We start from the raw sequence: 25,047 nt of genomic DNA on the forward strand, positions 1-25,047 counted from the left end.
CTTGAAATCTCTATGGTGTTAACGTGTTGTGCAGGTTTTGATAGTCTGGAGACCACCTGGACATTCAGTTCTTTCAACATTCATTAGGCCAGCCCAGGGCTGCTCCCGGGCAGCAGACACACAAACATCATGTCATCTACAGAAAATCATGTACAGGCACCTAAGTGAGTTATGCACTGCAAGGGGAAGAATAAAGAGCAAGATAAGATGTGCAGTGTTCCTCGGCTTTACTAAGTTTTTGCACTTTTTTGTTATATACTGTATGTTGTTACTCTTGAGCTTGCTTTTCAGAACATTGGACCTGCACAAAATTATTCTATTTTTACAGCTTTCCTACCTTATCAAAAGCTTTCTCTGCAATCAATATCACTTCAATAGCACTTTCAAATGCCGAACACATTTACTTCACTGAAAAAAAACAACCACAAAGGAATTTTCTTCTCTTATCATTTACATGTTGCCATTTGCAGACAAATCCAATTTGTCTGTATGTGCCCTCATTCAAACATAATCAAGAATCACAAGAATCCACACAAGATTATACCATGACTCGCAGTACAGTGTAGGAGATGAATCGTAGGTGTCAGGATAGCCAAGGTGCAGTATGAAAAAAGTGAATTTTGAGAAGGTGCTGGTGGGTGAGGTGTACTGATTTCTTAGCTGGAAAGGAACAATAGAGTTGCGTATGGTTTGTCTACAGAACTGAATTTCAACCTGAGAGTTTGGAATGTCACCCATGGTACTCTGGTTACACATATTAGCAAAGGAAATAATAAAAAAAAATGTACCAGCTCACAAAAGAGTAGAACGAAACACCAAGAACTAATTCAAAATACCTTAGTCAGGCAAGATAAGATCAATTTATTGGCCATATACAATTTCTTGCACTAGGAATTTGTCTTTTCGCACAGACAGGGAGAGAAGCTTGGGGTCAGAGCGCAGGGTCAGCCATTTATACGGCGCCCCTGGAGCAGCTGGGGTTAAGGGCCTTGCTCAGGGGCCCAATGGAGTAGGATTCCTCTGCCGCTGTGGGATATGAACTGGCAACCTTCCAGCCACAGGCGCAGATCCTGAGCCACAGTGCCTCCGCACCCCCCTCTTTTTTTTGAAGAGGTCTTCCTTCCTGAATCTAGGCTTTGATGATAAGAAGTGATGAATGAAAGTGAATTTGATGATTTCATAAAGAGGTATGAGTAAGTAAAGAGAGTCATTTGAATATCAAAGAGCCTAGTGTCAGGTCAAGCTTTTAAGAAAAAAATGTCAAGCCTCTTCTGGTGAGGTAAAACATTTGAAAAGAACTTGAAATAACAAGATGAAAGACAAGTGAAAAAACTGCTGAAGCAACATCAAAACCGAATGAAAATATTACAGTCCTAAAAAATGGAAAAAAACATTACCATTACTCCAGGCGAGATAAATTAACCAAGAAGCTCTACAGTACTTGAGATTTTAAATGACACTTCGTGCAGTGTAGGATATAGCCTTTGGCAAAGTAAGTTTCAGATGACTCACTCTTTCTGTTGTTAATACTTGTTCAGCACTGAAAAGGGTCTGAACCCCAACAAAGCCTGGTTTGTTTTTGTTGAAACACCATGGTTAACAGAGGTCTTTTTGCGTTTTGGAGATTAATCTTATTTAAAAATGCTTAAATCCCAGACAAGACTTAATGGCAAGAGCATATAACTGTCTCAGATAGTTGCAGGCACAGGTTCTTTGATGCAGCAAAAATGCATCTCCGCAGATGCTTCACACATACAGTATACACAAGAATCAGTTTTCACTCTCTGGCATCATTGTTAACGACAGATCAAGACTCAGAAGAACGTTTCAGGTACAGGATAATATCCTTGCTGAATTTAGATGGAAAATAATTCATCTACTAATATTTTCAAAAAGCAGAGCATAAATAATTCCCACTGTGCTCACACAAAACAAATTGGATTTGTCTGCAAATGGAAACAAGTAAATGATAAGAGAAGAAAATTCCTCTGTGTTTTTTTTCAGTAAAGTAAATGTGTTCGGCATTTGAAGTGCTATTGAAGAGATCTTAATTACAGAGAAAGCTTTTGATAATTTAGGAAAGCTATAAAAATAGAATAATTTTGCGTTCTCAAAAGCAAGCTCAAGGGTAACAACAAACAGTATATAATAAAATCAAACTTGGTAAAGCCAGGGAACACTGCAAATTATAAAATGTGTTGCTGATTATTATCAACAAAGTAAGATCCATTTATAAGGTACAGTAGATAGTTAACTAACCTAAATTAAACATAGGCTTTAAGTTCAAAGTAATAAGTATTTCAATACTCACATGTTCCCTGACCATAAGAAAGTATACATATTTAGTGTATTATAAGGTTTAGCATATTCTGTATTACCAAATAAAAAAACACTATCATTTTGTTTATGTGAAATGCAATGTAATCCAATGTAATTGCAGTTTTGCACTACTCAATACTGATGGTTCATTTCCACACGTCCAAACTTGCTTTCTGTGGATTGTGTCAGGGCTTGAATCCCCAGGCTGTCCTGCAGAGTCCTCAGAGCTGAAAAATGGAACAGAGTCTTTGTAGTAGCTGGATATTAAAAGATAAAAGATAATATATTCTTTCACATAAGCCTTTACATTTTCTGCATGCCCATCATTTCCTGCACCGTATGAAAGAGTATTGTCAACACGTTTCAGAAGACAGTAAAAAAGAAAAACTTTATATGATTCAAATTTTTAATTGCCTGAAGATGGTAACTACAGAACCTAGATGTTTTGCAATTAATTAGTCAATCTGAGTTGATTTAAAGGGGGTGTACAAACACCTGATTATCTGGCTCTCCTAACCAGTCCAAGATCTAATTATCTGTCTACCAAGGTTTCGTCTTTTGGATGAGGTGTTGAATTGAAGGCCTGACTACAGGCTCATTAAATATCCCCGGTCACTTTTACAAAGAGTAAACAACCCGTTGTGTCCTGGATAAATTCCACTCTGGACAATCTGGCTTTCCTTACAGATCCCCCTAATTTAACTGGTGAAACAGTTGTGGAGCTGCAGTTGAAGGGTGAATGGAGTGGGTCCCCTCCTAAATGTTCAGAACAATGCTGTGGGATCCTTTGGGTCTCCTTGGCAGACAATTTCTGATCACAGAATTTTGATTGATTTCTGTTCTAAAAGGAGCGAGTGTCACTACATTAATTAGCTTAAGAGACCTGTGTCTTTTCAGCTTTGAAGAAAACAATGAAGTGTGTGTGTGTGTGGGGGGGGGGGGTCTGATGGACAGATAAACCTTAGACTTATTCCCAAATAATAAAAAGTCAGGAAGAAGCAGCCCAGGATTCTGAGTTTTGTTTCTACGCAGAAGCTCTCTTCACCACAGCCTCAGTTTTATGCATGTTAGCTCTGTCATTAGACTCCCCCGAGGACACAGCTTGAGGAGGTGGTGTTTAAAATAAATACAATGATTCTAACAATCTGAAAACAGTTGTTATATTTTTAATTCAACACAAAACAAACACCTTTTGCCATTCAGGGTTCTTTGCACTTGTTGCTAACAAATGTAAGTGGAGATTAACATTCGTGCAGAGACAATTTCAGATCGACGTCACGTCCCCCACATGCTCAGTCTGGCAGGGGCGGTTCTGGTGGGAGTGCAGTTGGAACTGAAAACGGGAGGCACGTCTTTGCACAAAGAATAGTGGGAGTCTGCAACATGCTGCCCAGCCATGTGGGTGAAAATGATTATCTGGCTTCCTTCACGAAAAACAGCTGGATGAGCTCCTGAGATCAATTAGCTGCTGGAAACCACACAGCCTAGGCTGTCTCCTCTTCTGCGTAACCGTTTTTATTTTCTAGTGCTTCTCAGCCCAATGTCCGTTTTTAAACTGTAACACATCCTTTTATCGATCTCTCTGTGTTATTTCCCTAGGTTCTCGATCGAATCCATACAATTAACTTGCAAAACTAAATTCTGCTGCACAGGTGGAAATGCATTGATAAATGGTGCAAATTCGCCTACTGTAAATAAGCTGTTAGCATGCATTAAAAACCCAGCAGACCCCCTTGGTTACAGAGTCGGACGTATTCTGTTTTAGAGGTTATGACTCCGGGGGCTTTTAAACCACCATTAAGGACAAGAGTTTGCCACAGCAGCAGAGGATAGCAGTTCTTAGCTTTATCTATTAAATCGGCTTGGAGTGGTTTTCCCCTAAAGGTACGCTTTAAAAACGATGACATATACCATTTGGTTAGGCATCATAAACTACACATTTTTTTTTATATTAGAATGGCAATCATTGACCATCCCAATATTTTTTCCTAACATCTAAAAGTTCTCGGCAGGAAATCCCAAAAAATGAAGAGTCAAATGACTCTTGAATAAAATGCTGCCTTGGTATTTCGCGGATGTACCGTTGAGCGTTCGATTCGAAACCTCCTCCAGTGCCATGGGAGCCGTTCTACAACATTTCATCACCAGCAGTTCCATTAATGAGCAAATTAGTTTCAGTAATAAAAAAGCGGCAAAAAAAACAATTCATTCATTCATGCTTCTTTTTTTAATTGTCCCCGAGCAGCTGGAACACTCTGTGTTATGACTAGCAAAAAGAAATGAAGCTGCCAGAGTGGCTGGCAGCTTTAATCTGGGGGGAACGCTGAGCACACAGCAGCCAAGTCGCAGAAACAGCCTCAGGAGAGAAGAGGGCTGACTGGAAGCAAAGATCACCGATTCTGGTTCGGTGTTCCTGAGGTACAAGGGGAAAAAAAAAGCATTAGTGGGGAAAAAAAGTAACGACTTCCTTCCCCATTAGAGCTGAAGCGTGACACTGACTGGTGGAAAAGGAAAATTGGTACTAAAATAGAAATCCATCTGGAGAACGAGCAAGCGCTGAAGAGCATCCTCTGGATCCGGCTCTGTCTCAGAAATTATCGAGGGAGCAACAGATGCTTGAGAAAGAAGGAACTGGTGCCGAGACCCTCGTGTCTATTAGCTCAGCCTGCTGCGAAATTATCAGCTTCAACAACATGGCTGGACAGCTTGTTCCATATTCTCACAACACTTTGAATGAAATAGTGTCTGCCTGTCACGGGCCCTGGATCCCATCCAGCTGTTTCTTGACATAGGCCAGAGTACTGGCCTCAGCCACATGGCCGGGTAGCTTGTTCCATATTCTCACAACACTTCGCGTGACAGAGTCTCCTGCCATAGCACAAAGACCTAGAGAAGTCAGTAAAGAGTTTACTACTAACCAGTGCAACAGTCAGCACCCAAGATCAGAAATGTTTTGAAGAGACATGCACTGACACAGGAAGAGAGGACAGACATTGCTCTCATCAGTTTGTTGGAATGTCACATGAGTGAATCACCACCACAGCGCCGAGATAGATCAAGTCTTGTTTGTGCTTGGTATGCTTTTCCCAGTTTGCGAGAATGCAGCGGGAGTCCTGAGGGAGGTAAACAAGGTGGTGGGCCAGTTCCTACAACATCAGCAATGCCCAGAGTGGGAAGAGGCCTACTGAATTCTAGAGGCAAGATATATACCACCTTGCAAAAGTATTCAGCCCCTTCCAATGACGTCAGATTTTGTGCATTTGATGTGCATTTGAAATTTTTAACCTAAGATCTAAGATCGTAACACAAGGTTGAACTAAATTCCATGATCAGTCCAATGCATCCCAAAACCTTTTCCACACTATGCAGACGTGTTCATTAATGAGTCAACAGCAACTCAGATTCCAGCCCCAGGTCCAGTCGGTCCATTATGGTGTTTATTCTGCTAACAAACAGCGGAAAACAGCTACTGCTGCACAGCCCAGCAAACCACAAGTGTGTGTATGAAACTCATTAAATTGACTCAGGGGGACAATTTAAAACACACAAATACACCCTTCGCTGATGCCGGTTACACTCTAGGCTCAAAGAGTTCATTTTACTTATAACACATGGCATCAGTAACAGGATGGGATGTATCATTAACCGTGCTGGCTCCACTATCTCATATTGCTAATGAGATGGCTGAGATTTGACTCCAGGAATCTGGGGTCGTGACTCTTATAATGAAATACCCCGTACTTGTAGCATCTTCACTACTCCCCCCCCCCCACTGCAATTAGAGACAACATCCAACAGTGTCCAAACGTGGTCATTTTCCGACAGGGCTGCAGCACCTATTTTCCTGTAGTGTTATGCACACAGGCTCTCCCAGATCTCTCCCAGCCCATCAGGCTTTAGCTGCTTGTGTAACGGGACTCATCTGGCACCTCGGCTGCTGCAGAAGGTGACTTCTGCCCCCAGGAGCCTGGATAGGGCTGGAGTTTCCTGGAACTGAATGTGCCGAGTCTTTTGGCACAGAGGAATCAGTAGGGACTGGAAGAGAAAAGTAACTTAAGGGCGTTTTTTTGAGAACACGGCTGCTCATCTTTTTTTTTCCCGGAATTCATTATTTCTCATTATTTCTATTCTTTTCTGTGTTGAGAAACGGTGGGTGTAAAAGCAAAAACAGGACCAGACTGTCACTCCTCATTATTACTGCTCTCTGAAGTCCATCTATACGTAACCCAGAAATTCATAACTATGGAGTTTGAAAACTCAAACATCTCTTTAATTTTCTTTAAGATCTTTGGCTTCCAACGTTTTCTCTATGCACTACCAAGGAGCTCCATTCTGCACCAATTTAAGAAGAAAACGTTCACTTCCTTCTGTGCACTGTTGATTATCATGGCCTGTCTCCTTTCTCTGCACACTGCCACTTTGCCAGAGAATCCGGTGGAATAGAAAAATAGACAGGCTGCTCAGTTCCCCCATAATGACAGGCCAGGCCATGCCATGCTTGTGACTTTGGAGCCATTTACTGGCAGAGAAAGTTTTTTTTATCGACCTGAGGCTTTCAGCACAACATTATTTAGTACTATTGCTAAACGGCTCCAATGCAAACTATAGCTGTTTGGAATATACAAAAATGACCCTCTCCAAAGAACTAAAATGGAGTATAAAAAACAGTAAGTAGCTAAAATGAGACTTTTCTCCAATGGCATCAGGGAAGTGGGTCCAAACACATGTCAACGATAAGGTTATGACGCTGGATTATTTTTAAAGGCTAAGTTAAACATAATGTGCACTATAATGTAATTATGCGCTGTCAGTAACAGAGAAACTACTCATTAGAGAGGTTTATGAAAACAGATGTATTTTTAGATAGCTTTCTGAAAAGGCACTTTTTCCTTTCATACCAGAAGTTAATATTAACTCTCATTTATTGCTAAAATAGTGGTTTCCTTGCCATAAAGAGTTTAACGGAACAGGATAGCTAGTTTCCCTTTGTGCTTTTTATTTTCAATAAAACCAAAGTCCGCTGAGTAAAAGGATGACCGCTTTGGCGACCTTTAATTTTAATCTGGCTGCAGATTTCCAGTTACCAGGTTTAAACTCAAAACCTTCTGCTAAAAGAAACACTTCTGTTGCCCAAATGTTTGACTGGCAGGCTTGCTATGCGAACATATCTAATTATGCGGTAACTTGCCCAGGTCGTTCTTTTGTACATACCAGAGGCAACACACGCATAATTAAAAACAGTCACTAAATAAGGCCAAAAAAAAACAGGAGACATAGCAACAAACACACCTGCAGCTGAAGCTTAGCAGAGTGCAGTTTTTCCTCTCCTTTGAAATTAACTCTCTACAGGAGGTTAATGTACAGCTCTTACCAGAATTGCTTTGATAATGCTTCCGAGGCCTTCAAAGTAATTAAACAATGGAAAACAATCACAGAATTCTAAATTCTGGCTTAAAGCAACATTACAGTCATGACAAATGGCCTTTTTCTTTTGGCTTTTACCTGCAGATAGAAAATTTCAGACGCTGCATAAGGAAGGATGGTTGTTCCTTCGCTCATCACTGTATCCATCAAACTCAAACGGACTCATTTGGCACCAGAAATAACGTAGAGCAGCGCAGACTAGAACTCTCTCAGCTCATTCTAATTGTGTTGTCATATTTATGTAACTAGTTTGTCTCCATAACTGCTCCATGGCTCATCCCAGTTTCTGTAGTGATACGCGGACTTGAGGGAATGTGATTCCCATGTCTCTGGATGGGACACTGTTGGTGAACCCCACAGCAGTACTGGTCCCCACCTGTACAGCTGCGGGACTGGAGCCACTGGTGTGCAGCTAACTCATGGTACAACAGCAGTGCCCACAGCAGGGCCTCACACCCACAACCCACCTGTTAGGAGTTCAAAGGTTCATTTGGATATCTTGCTGTGCTACCATGTTTTGCAACAACTTCAAGATTTTATTTTTTAAAAATACTTTAAATTACACTGAGTTCACTCTACAGATATCACCCTACAGTATATTAGTCAGTTCTGTCATGGTGTCAGGTTTAAGCCCAGTAATGCCCAGTGGGGTGACAGTTGTCGTATGTGAATTTGCGAGCAATCTTCTGACAGAGAGAAAGACATATGAGCCACAGACTCTCCCCTTGTCAAATTTAATAGAGTGGTTTAACAGTGTCTGTATTTTCCAGTTCTTAGGGTGGATTCTACATCTGTATGCTGTCTTAGCCAAAGCAAAGGATCACAATGTCAAAGAATTCCTGGTTTCATGCTCCAGGACCTAGAGGGAAAAAGAAATCAAATCAATTTTAACAACAGGGAAGCTGACTTGACCTCGCAGATCGTGCCAAACATACAACAAATAATGCAAAATAGGTCTAAATGTTCCAGTGAAATCCCTTTCCCTTGGCTAATGCGGTACAAAACTCTTGTGCTGATGTTACTGAGGCTTGAAATCTAAAGAACAGCATCACACAAGCAACCTCGGGCTATTTTGCTGTGTCCCCTCAGTGGCATATATTAACGTATCCTCATTTATCACAAAAATTGCACATGTTTTTCTCCAACTCCAATGGGCCATGCACAAGAGAAACCCCTGAATCATTCCCTGCACAGTATGTCCTCTTCTGCACCTTAGACGCAGTATTTCATCACGTCCAGAAGAGGGAGATATGTACTCATAAAACAAAAATACCACATATGTCCATATACACACACTTTTGTGCATATTTCTTCTTCCATTATGATGACTTTTAATTGTCTCACTTTACTGTCACATCGAAGATGTTGTTATGTTGTTATTTTTCTACCAGGGTAAACAAAAATAACATTTTTTGCTGCAATAAAACAACAGCCTTCAAAACACGAGTTCTGACTGAAGCGTGATTAACAGTCTAAAACAGGAATATGTTTATTTAAAAAAAGGAAAAAATGGCTTGACTTTTTGCCTCTGAGATAAGCTCACATATGCTAAAATCCAAGAGCTGTCAACACCTACTAAATATGTATTGACACATACCTGAAAGCAAAAAAAAAACTATTCTAATTTGTAGGGCATTACAGTTCTCATTGAAACAATAACAAATACAAATATTTACCCCCAACACATTTTGTAACCAAAAAACAAACACCTTCAGGAGACATGAAAGTGTCTGATATGTTGCTTTAAAAGTAAGGTTGACTTATTGCGACTGTCTGTTTTCACAGCACTCAGTTCATAAAGACACCCTGCCTCCCAGCAGCTTCAATCACTGTCCAGGACTGGCTGCCAGAGGAGACGACAGTGTTTTGGAATGTGATATTTGGTAAGTGGTTAAAAGACAGAAGGATGGTCACTTGTGTACTGTATGTCATTTGTTGATAAAAGTAAAGCCATTTTCAAGGTCGGTTTTTGTCAAAAACAAAGCATTAGAGTTAAATATTTTAAACTATATTTGTTTTTAAACGTTCCCATGCATTCACAATGTTCCACAAGCTAGTTTTCTATTTTAGTTTTCAAGAATCTGTCATTTCAGAATTTATTTATCAGCTTTGCTATGTTCAGCTTAATTAATTTAAAAAAAATGTGTGCAATTCAGTTAATAGTCAGATCTGAAGACATATTACTTCATAAACAGATGTCATGATTTCTTATATGTTAATGGCCTTTAAACTCTGAATCACAGTAGATATGGTAGCTTGTCAGAGTTAAGACAGATGCTCTGCAATTGCAAGAGACATACTGGATTTCAATGCATGTGTTTATTAATTAGAGAATGGAGGGGTTCTTAACCACTTATGTACTGGAGCTTAATACACACAAGGTTAAAGAAAACAAGCAGGGTCAGGTAAAAAATAAGCAAGCAATGTTTTCAATTGAAACCAAAATGTCCATGTCTAAAGTCACATATTATGCTTATTTGCACTTTGAAGTGAATGCTAAAATTGGGGTAAATCATATTAGTGGGGTACCACAGGGATCCGTATTAGAACCACTGCCAAAAGAAGAGGATTAGCAAGCACATAGAAGCTGCAAAGGAAATTCTAAAGTACTTAGATAAAATTCCAGACTCAGCAAAACACCTTGCAGGTAACATCTAACACAAGAATAGAGAATGATATACAAACAGCAAAAATGTAAATTATGAATGTGAAATGAGGAAAGCCTGAGTTTGAAGAAGACCAGATAGATTGCAGAGGTTAAAGGAATGTCGTACCGTATACCGACAATCTAAATGAACTTGAACCTCTGTTAGTCTTGAAAAAAGAAGACTACAAGGGGGACATGATTCAGGTCTTCAGAACCTTCAATCACATAGACAAAGACAACCCAGTGGACTTCAGTATGAACAGTGAAACATGAACCAGATGGGAAGCAAGGAGAAGCTACTGGCCAACACACAGGCTAGATGGGCTGAAAGGCCTCCTAGACCTCTCTCTGAGCTTCATTACCAAAGGACTGACCTGGCAGACCACCATCACAGCACTGCGACATGATTTCCAAAGAGATTTCAAATATTCCACCTCGGGACTTTATGTTGTTTTTTTTTAGGACATTAATAAGCCAAAAACCGATACAAAGTTCATCCTGACATGAAAGTACAGCTTTTGGGATATTTTTCTCCCTGGCATAGCCAGCACTTCCAGCCTGTGATTGAGTTCCATTGCGGCTTGATGGTATCGAAGGAAAGGAGAGATCACACCTCCGTTTTACATCTGGGGTGATGAATATACTGTATATATTACCTTCAGGGACATCCTTTTGGACATGGGCAGCTGTTTTCATTTTCATTTTCGATTTAGCAGTCAACACTAGTGAAAACTGATTATGAGAGTTTGGCGTGAGCTGCAATATGAGGGATCCTTCATCCCACAGACAGCTACATATGTGGTAAATGGATTAATGTATCACATGTTAGCCATAAAATGTTTTTGAACCTTCCTTGGAGTTACTGTATGTGATTAACTGGGCTAGGACATCACGACACATTCAGCCCCCTGCACTCGATTCACACGAACACACGCACTCACTCGGGGACAGGCACGAAAGTGAACGGTGAAATTCACAGAACAAAGTTTAGTTGCAAAGGAAATGTGAGGAATACCCAGGATGATGTGTGGTGTAGGTATTGTGTCTTTGTTTCCCCACACTAGAGCAGTTCCATTAATTCTTTAAGCTGAAAGGTATACCTCACTGCAAGGTCTACAAAATGTGAATGACCCAAATTGAAATAAACTGTCAGTGCTGCATTTCTCTGTCTCTTTGGGACATCCATTATGGCATTAGATTTGTTCACTTTAACGATTTTGGTGACTTGAAAAACATTGCTTTCTTGCTTTCTCTCTCTTTCTTTCTCCAAAGCAAGGTTGGTCAGTTAAGAAGACCCTTCCCTCTTGCTCCGAAACTTTAGTGTTTCGTAGCTACTTTGCCTTAGTGCAGATCTGTCCACTCCTGAGCCCAGATGGGCAGTTTGTTTGCAAATTTTCTAGGTCTCTTCAAAAGCACCAGCAACTGAAGAGCTGGGAAAAGCTGTTTATTTGTCCAGTTAAGCCAATAACAGGCTGACTTAGGTCATTAAGAGCATAATAAAAACTAAAGTTAACAAACTGGTTAACTCGAGAGAGTTATGCCAAACCCAATAAAAAGAGTCAACCTCAGGCAATCTATGCCCGGCCTCACCTAGCACTGGAAAAAGAGGATTGTTTAAGAGGGTAAAGCTGGAAAAGCTGCTTTGTAACTTATTGGTTAATGGGAATGTTGAGTCTAATGTCATTTTACAATTGAGACATTGAAAGCTGAAAGACATTGAAAGTATACAAGCTGTATATTTTCTCCATGTTCGCACATGTTTCCTCCATGTGCTCTGTTTTCCTCAAACAGCTTGAAAACATACTGGTAGGTTATATGGCTTCTGGGAAAATTGGCCTGAATGTATGTGTGTGTGTGTGTGTGTGTGTGTGTGTGTGTGTGTGTGTGTGTGTGTGTGTGTGTGTGTGTGTGTGTGTGTGTGTGTGTGTGTGTGTGTGTGGGCCCTGTGATGGACTGGCGTCACATCCAGGGTGTACCCTGCCTTGCACCTGTTGCATGCTGGGATAGGCTCTTGCTCTCCCATAACCCTGAATTGGAAGAAGTGGTTCTAAAATGGATGGATGGATAAAATTAAAAATTCTTCTGTTGCTTCCTTAAGTTGGAGATACCGCAGTTCATTTAAAACATATTAATTCCATCTGGGAAAATAGAATATACTTTAAAATTAGTACTTTTTCAGTTAATTGTCTGTGAACTATGGAAAAATGCGGAAAGCATGGTGATGAATGGTCTTCACGATGAGCTTATTTAAGCTGATTCACAGTAGGACGTGGATTTTTAAAAATGAGGTTTGCTTTTCTTTTTTCATTTGGATCCAAATTTCAGTATGTGGGATACTGGCAGTGTTTTTTCAAATGCCACAAATCAGCATTCGAAATCTGCCTTCCTGTTTCAGTGCTGACAGCAGCACCATGCCAAAAATGCTTATACACATGGTTAAGTGCTTGACAAATAAAGAAAAAATACCGCTTTATTACCATTTTGTAAGGACCAACAGGCACTGATCCTTTCCCCTGGAATTCCCAGTATGCTTCAGTATGGGGAAAAGCCACATTTTTCCACAGCCAGGACTGCATTGCATGGTGGGATTGTTTGGGGTCTAGTGGAATTTGTTGAAGAAAGGGGATGAGTCAGTCAAGGAGACCAGTTAAGGCCTAATTACAAGTCTGCAGTGCTTGTCTAGGTTAAATTGCCAGCACAGTTTCGATATTAATATTCATCCTTAAATAATCTGTGGAATACTAAAGAATTTACGCTGACAAGAAAAAAAGAAGCGTGGTTGTCAGAATTATGACATGTCAGACGATGGATGAGGAAATGGTTATTATCACAGCACGGATAGCCACTTAGCATCTGAGCTGGTCGCCTATGTTCATTCAGAACGCAGCCCGCGTGGGAAGTTCATTCAGAGTGCTTCTGTCAAAATTTTGATAGATAAGTAGAAGAAACCTGAAGCAGGCAAGTGCTTTACCTTTTTCTCAAATTGGAGAAATTGAAATGTTTTCCTGTGCTGTCAAAATTTCAAATTTGTTTTAAGGTCATAGGCGAATTGAATATCAGTTCCTGAAATCGTATCAATTAAATGTAAATATTTCAGCAAATGGGTTATTAAAACTGCATTCCTTTATCTCTTTTCTATTAAAGGTTTTGGAGCTCTAAAAGGCAAACAAACACATGCGAGGAAAATTAAGTTTAGCCGTTCCACTGGAATAAATATCTAAAAAGCTCAACATCACTTTTTGTAATATCAGTACCTTTTCTTTTACAACATTTTGTGGAATGTAATCAATTGCACCAAACATTGTGAAACAGCCACCCATAATGAGGAAATCTTCAGCACGCTATAGATCAATCTGAAACTCTACATAGCTGGACGTCCCCTGCTGGGTCTTTGTTAATTCTGCTCGCATCAGCAAACAGCTGTTTTGTCTAATGAGCAGCCTCTATTGTTGCAACAGATTCTCCTAGAGAACCCATGGGGACCTGTAAGTACTCGACATTCGGTTTCAACATGGTCTAAAATATGCATTTGTTAAATCTTGTCTGATGTTTGCCAAAAAATAACCCCAACCTCTTTATCCTAAAACAATATGCAACGAAACTTTTCCCCTGTTAAAATAAAGGATTAAGTTTTGGCACTCACCCTGTTAAGATTACGCCAAGAACCTGGAAAGGTGTCCTGTTGAGATCCTCAGCTCTGTTTTAGCAACAATCCTTTTTAACAAGTTCAAAACTTGCTTTGAAAATTGACAAATCCTTGCCCTCTTTTCAGAAAATTACTCACATTTGCTGTATGTGAGCAGCAAAAATAAACATGAAATATCTGTTGAAAATATAATTTAAAATGCTCAGTGTCATAAATGTAGACTCCAGGTTATATTCTAATCTTGCCCCCTTCCACTCTCTTTTGTACCCCTCCTGCCACCACATCTACACCCCTGTAGCAGCTCCCTGGCTCATTCTTCGCAAAAGTGAGGGGAGAGTTCTGTCAGTCTCATCCTCTATCACATCCATTAGGATCTAACCGAACTACTGGAAAATGAGAATGCGGGTTTGTGAAATACAGAATAACAAATGTGTGACTTTAGTCTTCCGTCAGGACAGTTCTTGTTATTCTTTCCCTGGATATGATTTTGCAAAAATAAAGTAAATTCAAGTTAAAGTCAGCATAACGTTTTTCTATTTTTCTTTTCCTTTTTAATCTGCTTGAAATGTTATAAAGAACGGTTATCACTGAACTGAGGGCGCCCAGCCTTCCATGAGATAACTCCATCACCAAGAGGAGGTTTATAAAATTGCATGCTCGGTCTGACAGCCATGTCAGTGATGTTAATATTTTCATAGTTTGAGATTTTCTGTCATTCTGGTTGGCAAATGAGTTTTTTGTCAAGCGAAGCACGGTCACATTTGCAATTGATCTTCAGAGGGCATCGATAAATGTTCAGTGTAGTTTCATTTACATTTTAGTGTCATTAATATTATATTAACAAGCTGTTCATGCATTTCCAGTGGTAAACAGCCGTTTAGTGATGTGTATTCAAGCCCTCAAAGAATGTACATGCAATGATGTCAGTTTTCCTTGTGTGGCACAGAATGTTTTTTTTACTCTTAAATCAGATTCTATTTAGGTACTACTTTCTGACTGGTTGATGACTTTGCTGTATAATTTGGTATATTGATGAATCAGGTTCCAAATCGATGATGTGATAGATGATGTGAAAGGGAGATTAAAAGAGAAAAAGAAAAGAGCAAGAAAATATGAAAGCAAGATTAATTTTGTACTTAGACTGTATTTAAGCCAAGATCTGAATATGTTTGATCAAGAGAAGAGCTGCCTTTTCTGACTAAACATTTACTGTTCACGTAGAGTTCAGCAGAGACGTACAAAAAAATCAAAGTGAAAGACAAACAAGTAAAATGGTTCTGAAAGTTTTGCACCTTGACATTTGTTTGAGATTGATCAATAAATTGACTTCTCTGGAGCAACGAATACCCAGGGGAACCTAATTATTTTTCTGATGTGTTTTTCTTGCCCTATTCAAACCATCGGATAAAGATTGAAATCTAACCAGGAAAGTCTGAGTAGAGCACATTTCAGTCCCTTAACACACATCTGAGTTTAGATTCATCTCTTTTTTGTGTGTATGTGTGTAACTTAGAAGTAAGGCACTTAATCTTTACATTCAATCAAATGTCTGTTTGAGGTATGATTCTAAAGAATTCAGTATCTATTCTCAGGTTATGCTCTTTCTATATTAAATAAGAGTAAGGCAGCTATAATTCATGTAAGAAATTCACAGCAACTCAAGGAATAGAATAGCAAGATGTAGGAGAAAGATCAGAGATGTTTAAATTTCATTATTATTAGGGAAGAAGAACAAATCATTCTGTGTTTTGAATGGTTTTAATATCCATTTGAATTGGAGCACTTTCTTCTGGAAGCAGTGAGTGGCACGATCCAACAACTGACCGAAGTTTTCTAATTGCTCATTATGTTTCTTTTAATATCTTACCAAAAAGGTAGTAGACAGATTTAGATGAGCATCTACAGACACAGGTAGATTCAAATCCCAGTTTTGGAATTTCACCTGTGATACCAACTGAGGAACTGTAATAAGAAATGAGAAAAAAAAAAGAGAAAACCAGATCTGGAGCACAGCAAGATTTGGCATTGTGAATGAACAAATGAAAGACTTTGAGCTTCACCTTGTGTGTTTCCTTTGCAGGAATGTTCAGTGCATTCTGGTTCTGCTAATTAGGAGTCTGACTTTCCCCACAGCTTCTGGAGTTCGCTTGCATCCTCGAGTAAGAATTTGTTCCAGCACGGTTAACAAATATCAGAGGTTGTTTCCATCAGATTTTCAAGTCAGACCTTTCTTTCACTCCTGTGAGGGGGTTGTTTTGGACGCTGCAGACATAAGCTGTTCAACGGCAGCCACACACCACACACTTGAGTGAAGCTTCTTTTCCCAGTGACTGTCTGAGAATCCCATACCATTGGCACTGTGTTAGTTCCTGCTGCAAGTGTCAGGATTTTTTTCAGTTTGTGCTATAGGCTCATAAAAGCATGCATGTAATAGACTAACTGGCCTTTAGGCCTTCTGGCTGTTGGCATTTTGATACAAATTTGCATTTCTCTACACCAAAAATCTTTTTATACAGGAACTTAGTATTATCTACATCAATAGGCATGCCAGTTAATGTCAGAATGTCTCCCCTCTGGTGTTTCTAGGTTAGATACCTTTTTTATCTACCTAAACCAAAAATATGTTTTAGGTTCAGAAACTTACATATGCTGTGCAATGTATAAAAGACAAGGTACAAAATACTGCTCATACCCTAGAGGGGAACTGTTGTAGTGGGACAGGTGCAAGCTAAATTAGATGAAGTTAGCTGTTTAGCTGATGCAGTGTTTTAGTTTTCTGACTTTTTCTGCAGTATTGTAATGTGAGGTATTGAATCTGTACTTCATATTGTTTCTTAAAAGAATGAATCTGTATAAGCAGGTAACAATTTCTGAGCTGCCAGAAAAGTTTTCTGCAGTTATACAGTTATTCCCGCTGTGAATTCCCACTGCAGTTTCAAGATGGGACTTAACATTGGTATCACAACCTCCAGTTAAGTAAAAGGCTTTTCCCATCCTTGAGTTTATTTCTTATTATGCTTTTTTCAGTCCCTCGTGAACGTTTACCTTGGCAAATTCAGAGTGGGAGTTTTGAATGTCTCGTCACAGTCTAACAATGTTCACACCATAGTTTGTTTCCATGTTTCTTGTTATTTCATCCTACTTTGTGTTTGACCTTGAGACCACGGCGTACTGTCTCTCGCAGAGACTTTTCTTTGTGTAATGCTGCACAGGCACACACAGCAGGGATTGATATGATAAGACAGAAAACAAACAGCAACACACATTAGTTCTCAAAAGCATGCGTCATTGTGGTCAGCCATTAATTCATGTTTTAAATGTGAGGTATGTCTGCAGCACGTTCTGCAGTTCTCTTGCCCTCCTGCATAGAGCTGAGGAAGGCTGTGTATCTGTTGGTTTTAAGATACTGTGATTGCTAAATGTTGGAACCCAAGAATTATGGAATGGGATTTGAAATTCCGACTCTTTTTGATTTACAAACCAAAATGAAGATGTCAACATCTCTCTTGTATCCCCATAATCTTTTTCATATATCTGAGGATGCTGAATGACGATAGTGTTACACTTCATTTCACGAAAGAAGAACATGAATGTTGTTTTCTTGATTTTTAAATTCTTCCAGTGTTTGTTTTCTAGGAACTGGTGCCTTTCAGTGTTGTTTTTTAATCTTAATGTGTTACCCAGACATCACGTCAGTGTCCTGTCATGTCTGTCTGGCAGCCAGTGACGGAGTCTTGATTGGCTAGGATCCAATGCTGGCTGTCTTGATAAGGCTTTTTCTTAGTCATAAGTCGGTTTTATATTGTTTATGTCATATTCTCTGGTTTTTTTATGTTCTTACTGGCAGATGGGGGAAAAAAGCAGAGCTGAAATTCATTCCTATAAAGAATCACACTTTGTGAGACATCCTACTGGAAGAACCTTACAAGGTATTCAAAGGACTGTAAAAAGACACAATTTAAAGAAAAACAAATAATCAAAGAATCAAAAACTGAAGATAAGGAATGGGAAAAGGCAATGTGGTTCCTCTTGTTCACTTGGTTGCTAGTAGCTGAGTGATCAGGGGGCTCTCATGCAGCTGTGTCTTGGTAGCGAACAAGTAGTCAGTAGTGACACCCGATGAAGGCTCCACGGCCGAAACGTTATGTTTTCTTTCTTTTTTTCAGCACGGAATAAATCTATTACTTGTTCCTTTGCAGCCCACGCATGCTGACGCAGTTACCCACCTGAACAAGTAGTCAGCTCTGAAAACTTGTAAGTGTGTGCTAGACCCCCTCATGCCTTTTTGCATCTCGATAAAAAAGCCATCTGTTTTCAGTTTTAAATGCAATTCCCTCTTGCTGTTGCCAGTGGTATGGTCTGAGTGGTCTTTCACTGTTCATTCTGAAGAAGTTCGCTGTGTTGCCTACACTTATAAGGTACTGTAGATACACTTGAGCATTTTGAATATTTGAGTCAGGCACCCTTTTAGTCACCTCTTTCTTGCTAATGGAGTGGAGTAGATTATCCCTTCGAGCCTGGGATTGCATCTGCTCTTTGCTGGGCCAAATCCAGAGCAATAATATCTGTTATGTAAAGTAGTGAACAAAATTATGCTCACTGTTCTAAATGTGGTATGACTAGTGCATTTTACAATTCTAACATAACATCCCTTGATTTAAATTCTACACATTTAACTGTATATATCTTGTTTGTGTCACGATTATAGTCCCCCCTCCTTAAGGGTGCTCCAGCCCTTTCACGTGAGACTTTATCCTGTGCACCTGCTCCCTATTCCCAGCCCACCTTAAAAGCCAGGCGCTGACGCTCATCCGGGCTCTGCATCTGATTTCCGTATCGTGCGAGTCCGGGACCTGGAAGCGCCTGGTCCCGTTAAGGTTTTAACCCCTGTTCCTGTTCCTTGTCCCCTGTCCGCCGGTTCCGACCCGGCCTTCGTGGTTTTAACGTCGTGTTTTGATGGATCTCCTGGTTTTGGACTTTCTCGTGTGTTTTTGGATACTCTAAGGATTACTCTTTGGGATTGTTCGCCTCGGCCACGCCTCCCCCGTGCACCAGCGCACCTTGGACACGCCCCCCTGTCTTCAGCCCCGTATTCCTGCATGACGTTTCCCTAGTGTTTCCCCACTCCGTCGGATTGTGTCGTCCGCATAGGGTCCGGAAAGAACTGTTCGTTACAGTTTGCCTTTTCAATTACTTTCTCAAAAATATATAAATAATTAAAATAATGCATCATCGATTGAAACTTAAAGCTTTTTCATAGATCACTCCTTTAAGCTCAGTGCTTCACATTTAATATACATTTGTGAACCATTTAATAAAATTCAAACCATGAAGAATGGAACAGAAAGGTAAATAAATGAGAACGATCCACAAAGCAGCGTATTTGGCAAAATACACCCATTTTTGTAATTACAAAGAAGTAAAAAGAGGAGGATTTGTGTAAAAAGCAATAAAAAGCATTACCCCTAAAGCATCAGCTTCTGTATTAACACGATATCACCAGAGAGCAGCTGTGTCTTTTGCAAGACTCTTGCCTTTGCTTCAGCTTCAGGCTGTTAACAGAGTTTTAAAGTCAAACTGAGAAATCGAGCCATTATGAACCCTGGGTTGCATAGTACACAGGCATGTATATCCAATGCTGGGGAAAAAAAGCAATTGGCTTCGTTGCGAATCTCCTTTCCAGCATAATACTGCAAATCTAAAGTAAATGTGCATTCTTTCAGCAGCTGATTACATGTATATCACTTGGGGAGCCACACGCCATATCAAACATTCAGCTTTTCTGTACACATTTGTACACACAGCCCACAAGAATTTGGAGGGGTTTGTTCGTGGAGAGAACCATGCCGACGTTTGGCATCTGAGCTTTAGAAAAAGACGAAAGGCCATGTGTTGGGGGGAGTTGTGAGCCCATGTTGTTTCCTGGAAGAAAAGCCAGATCTGGAGTGGAACAGATGCCTCCCCATGTAGGTGACAAATTAGAAAGATGCCCCTGATAGCACATGACATGTTGTTGAAACTCCAACTCTCTGCAGACGGATCTTGAACAACTGTCAGTGACGGTGGAAGTTAATATGGGCTGGAAAGCCAATTATCATAATAGCTACCATGGAACTATCACAATCTAAAATTAATACCCATTCATTTAAATCACTTCGTAGGATTAATATAGTCTAATCAGCCCTCAAATATATTTTTGTATTGTCAAGAGAGTAAATTCTGCAAGTTGCTCTGAAGGGCTCTCAAGTGCTTTCCACTCTGTTTGTTCTTCTGATCATGTCTTTCAGTTTTGACTGATTCTTCTTCCCCCTGCAGTTTTAAACACTGCAGGATTGCTTGCATGACATCTGCTGTGCTCTGCTCGGAAGAGGTCACATCCCTCTGGTGTTGTTGTTATAGTGCAGGAGCCGGCTTCTCTTTCTCAAAAACACACGCCAGAGATACCCCCAAAAAGTGACCTATGAGTTTGACCTTTAATGAATCCCACCTGTGGCTGCTCACTCGGGCTAGGATAACCCCACACTGGAACTAGCTGTTTATTCTCTGCCTTTGTAAATTAATTCAACCTTTAGATGGAATCCCCCCATACTGTACATCCCCAGAAATAGTCACCTTTCAGCTTTCTGCATGAGTTCAGACAACCACATCAAAGGAGCTCCAGTTCCAGTTCTGTAATGCAATATATGTGTCCATCCTGCTAATATTCCTTTTGTTTTCCAGTTTATTCTGCAAGTTCAAAAGAGCTTGGAAGGGTAGGGGTGTCAACCCTGGTGTCCTGGCTGAACTCCATTCTGTGAACTGTGGGCTTGCACAACCCGAACTACCTAAAGTCCTCCTGAATTCAATGGTGAAATATTTTCTCACTTCTCTTCCTGGTCCACTATGTTAGGGTTGTTGGTGCAGAATTGCCCCTGTGTCTCCCCCAGGTGGGGCTGCTGGTGCAGAATGGCCGCTGTGTGTCTCCCAGGTGGGGCTGCTGTGTGTCATCCAATTGGTGTGGCTGAGTGATAAATGAATAATTAATTGGCCTGTCAGATTATTATTTTTGCTTTCACCCCAGACAGCACTTGTCTTCAGAAAAACAGGATATTTCAAGGCATTTACTAGTATTGAGCCAGTTTCTCTGTCTTAGCATAACCTGATATGTCTTAGCATAACCTGTTTTATGATAACCCTGATGAACAAAGGCAGTCATCATCTTTGTAGTCCATTCTGAGATGATTTGCATTAACATTCACTTGCGTGAAGGAGGTAACTGCTATAGGTTTTTATCTAAAGTATTAAGCATTCTATTCTTTTATGTATCAGCTTGTATAGTCATTATTAGAATTTGACCAAACTACTACAGTTAACTTTTTAATGACTGAAAAATGAATGGCCTTTTTCAACATTATAGTGATCCCATTTATCCAGCAAATATAATGGTCGACCTATTTAAAAAAACACTTTAATAAAATGTTCTACAATACAATATTCCAAACTTTTTCATTGCTGTGCAGTAACACAAGATTACAATGAATAAATCACATTAACTGAATCTCTGGCTTCCTTTCTCTGGTGATAATTCAGGCTGTATCAGAGGTTAAGCCATTGAACAATGGCCACTCCATTAAAGCTGTAAAAGATCCATCCCAGTCGAATGCAGCTTTTCCATACAATGATACATAAGGAACTGATAGTGTTTGGCAGTTACAAAGGGGAAGCCAATTTTCAATCTGGAAGAACCTCCAGCTCCAATTTCACGCGCCACTATCCAGGATATCCTTTAAGGCTTGGGGAGATTGTCATACAGCTCTCACTGGGAGCTGCCTTGTAGCTCTTCTGCGAGACATGCGGACATTAAACTTTCTTGTTCCAGTTGCTATTTCTAAGTCAAGATGCCCTATTTGAGCCGATGTTTACAGATGAAAATCTCCATTAAACACAGAGAGTACTTCCTCATCTTCTGCTTTGTTTACCAGGATGTAGTCCTGAAAAAGCTTGCAATTTAATTACGTTTTCAGCCTTACTGTGCAACACATCTTTTATTTTAAAATGCCTGAGAGCACAACTTGCTATAAAACAAAACAGCTGATGCCTGGAACCAGAGAAAACAGTACGACACCTGCGCACTTTGGTTCAAAACATGTTTTTTTATCAATTAAACCTGTTAGCAACATCTCATCAAGTGTGCAAAGAGCAAATTGAATAGTGATGCCTAATATTTAGGGATAACAAATTCTAAATGACAGTTTTTGTGGATTAGTCCTCTACTCCTAAAAGAGTTGCTAGGCATGGTGGAAAGTGATGGGGATTTCCAAAGGGTTTCGGATGAAAGGTCAGACCACCGACGTAGTTCCAATTTGGGGAAATTTCTCCTCTCTCTCTGTGAATTTGTATTTTTCTATGTTTTGTCTTGCGCCCTGCAGGTGGATTTCTGACTCGCTGGTGGGGGGTGGGATTTCCGCTGTGAGCTGCTGGCGGCGATGGATAGGAGACATGGCTCATCGGCCAAACCGCGGGCGTAAAGTCACGTCCGGACATTTCTGAGAATGTCACAGGCTGACATGATTGAGGAGTCTGTTTTCAATCACGATTTAGTTTTATTTAATGAAACATACATTTAAGATTTGTACAATTACCAGTATCCATGTATAGGCATTGCCTCCAGGGTGGGAAAAGACTCTTGTCTCCTTAATTCCATTGAATCCAAGATATGGAATCACTGATCACTGATATGGAAATTAACTGCATGCCAACACCATAACGTTTACTACTACACAGCAGTTTTGTTAAAATCTCCAAAAATAAAAGCATAAGAAGCAAAAAACGCTGAAAATGGAAAAGCCTGTTTGATGTGCACCTCAGTTATTAAGGGTTTCCCTGCAGACATACTCACTCTGCACTCTGGAGATCTTAATGACAGACAGATCAATAAGAACATGTCGTATTCGGTGACACAGGTGTCAGGAAGTGCTACATCAATGCTTTTATAGAAGGTGGTGGAGTATTAAGGATCTTTGTTCTTAATGATTTTTAACAGGGTAACATGATAACAAACAAAACAGCTTTCATTCTCAGATCCACTTTACACTTACAATACTCTCACTTCGGACAACATCCCCTTGACTACAGACAGTCCACTACACCATTTTTACATCCACAGCGCTAAGGGTTTTGCTTCTAGAAGCAGAAGAGCTATTTTTGATTTGCCTTCATCTACATGCTTACTGCAGTTCCTGTATGACGATTACAGACTTCCTTGCATGAGTCACAAAACGACAGAAAGAATGAAGAATTGACTGAAGAGCAAAATATATTCTACTGCATTGGTATAAAATATAATTTGTGGTACCTATTTTCCATAAATTATGATGATTGCGAAGGTAAAAACATTTATTGTGCTAACCACTGCGTATGACTATTTTTCTAAAATTTTGTTAGTTTCTGTTATTTTTGCACAGATGACGGTAGGTTTCATGATACTGAAAAACAAAAAAAAGTATTTTTCCTTTGACTGTTTTCTGAAAAAGGAATTAGATACATCAGTACTATGTAGGTAATATATTCACTTTGCAGAATCCGTCATATTTGAAGGTGCTGTGCAGTTTAGGTAATGATTCAAGTAGTTACACAGTACATACTGGAGAAGAGATGGTGATGTTCCTCTAGGGGCAGCAGCGAGTGTCCAGAGTATTGCTGAAGGTAGTATTTGCATCTCGTCTCTGATATATCTGTGCACTAGGACATCATGAATAACGGTATTTTGTTCTCAGTCAACAATTAAACTCGAATCAAGGAAAAGTTAATTTCAGTACCCACTTTTCTTGTATTGAACATCTGCTGTGTGCAAAGAAGGGCAAAGCAGCACCTTCAACATTTTCTCTGTATTTGCATGGCTTCAAGAATATCTGAACAGCCCCAGAAAGAGGAATGCATTCAATCTGTCATGCACTTTTGATTAATCAAAACAAGCATGCTTGCTACACTCAGCACTCAGCAAACACCCTTGTGGAAATGGGGAGAAAATGCAAACTCTACTCCTACAGGCAACCCAAGCCAGAACTGAACACAGGAAGCTGTAGCAATAACCTCCAAGGCACCATTTTTAAAAAGAAATACAATTGCGAGAACCTTAGTGTATACTTTTAATTCACTTTATACTCCACAATGGAGTATAAAAGGTTAAAGGGCACTGTTGCTTCAAGCACAGGAATTGAAATGTAGACAACAGATACTGTGTAACCCACATCTTAATATTATTGAAATGGCTTACAAGACCTGTCAGCACAGATCACTTAAATCTACATTATGGGAATCCACAGTCTTAGGCAGATGGCTATGATATATTTTAATCACTTTTCTACTAATGGGCGACACTGACATGAAGTAGAGCCATCTATCTCAGAGGCTTGGACCAGAGGTCTGTGATTCTGCCCATCTAATACAAGAAAAAACACATCTGAGGGCAATTAAAACAGCAGAGAAAGGAATATCGCCCCCTAACTCCAATGTATATTAGTCATTTTATATTTTATTGTCTGCTTACAGTATATTTCCCGGAAGGTGACCTTTTCAGCTTTGCTGGAGTGTGCTGGATTGTTTCGTTCTCTCCTTTAGTTTCCACACTGTTGGCACTTGTATAGTATGTACACACACTGCTTTGGAAAAGAGGTGCTAATTGTTTGCTATGTATCTTCTCTGATTGATCAATTAAAAGGGTTTCAATGAAACTGCAGGTAGAAAGGTCAGCCAGACAGAACATGTACATTTGCCTCGTGATATTGCCGGTATAAAGGCAAGCTTCCCTGACCCCTGGCTTAAGGAGAGGTCTACACACAGTGTTTAATAGCCGAAGTGAAAACGCATATACAGAAATTTCCCTTTTTCTACTGTTCGTAGTGCAGATTACTGATCTATCCCCTTAAAAAAACAACGTGGTAAATTACAGAATCTTATGGATTCTGTAGTCTGTAAGCTTTAGATGTAGACGGTTATATATCTGTACTACGATGACAGCTATGGTAGGGGT

Source organism: Lepisosteus platostomus, chromosome 1, assembly GCF_059453375.1.
Source record: "Lepisosteus platostomus isolate fLepPlt1 chromosome 1, fLepPlt1.hap1, whole genome shotgun sequence".
Taxonomy (NCBI): domain Eukaryota; kingdom Metazoa; phylum Chordata; class Actinopteri; order Semionotiformes; family Lepisosteidae; genus Lepisosteus; species Lepisosteus platostomus.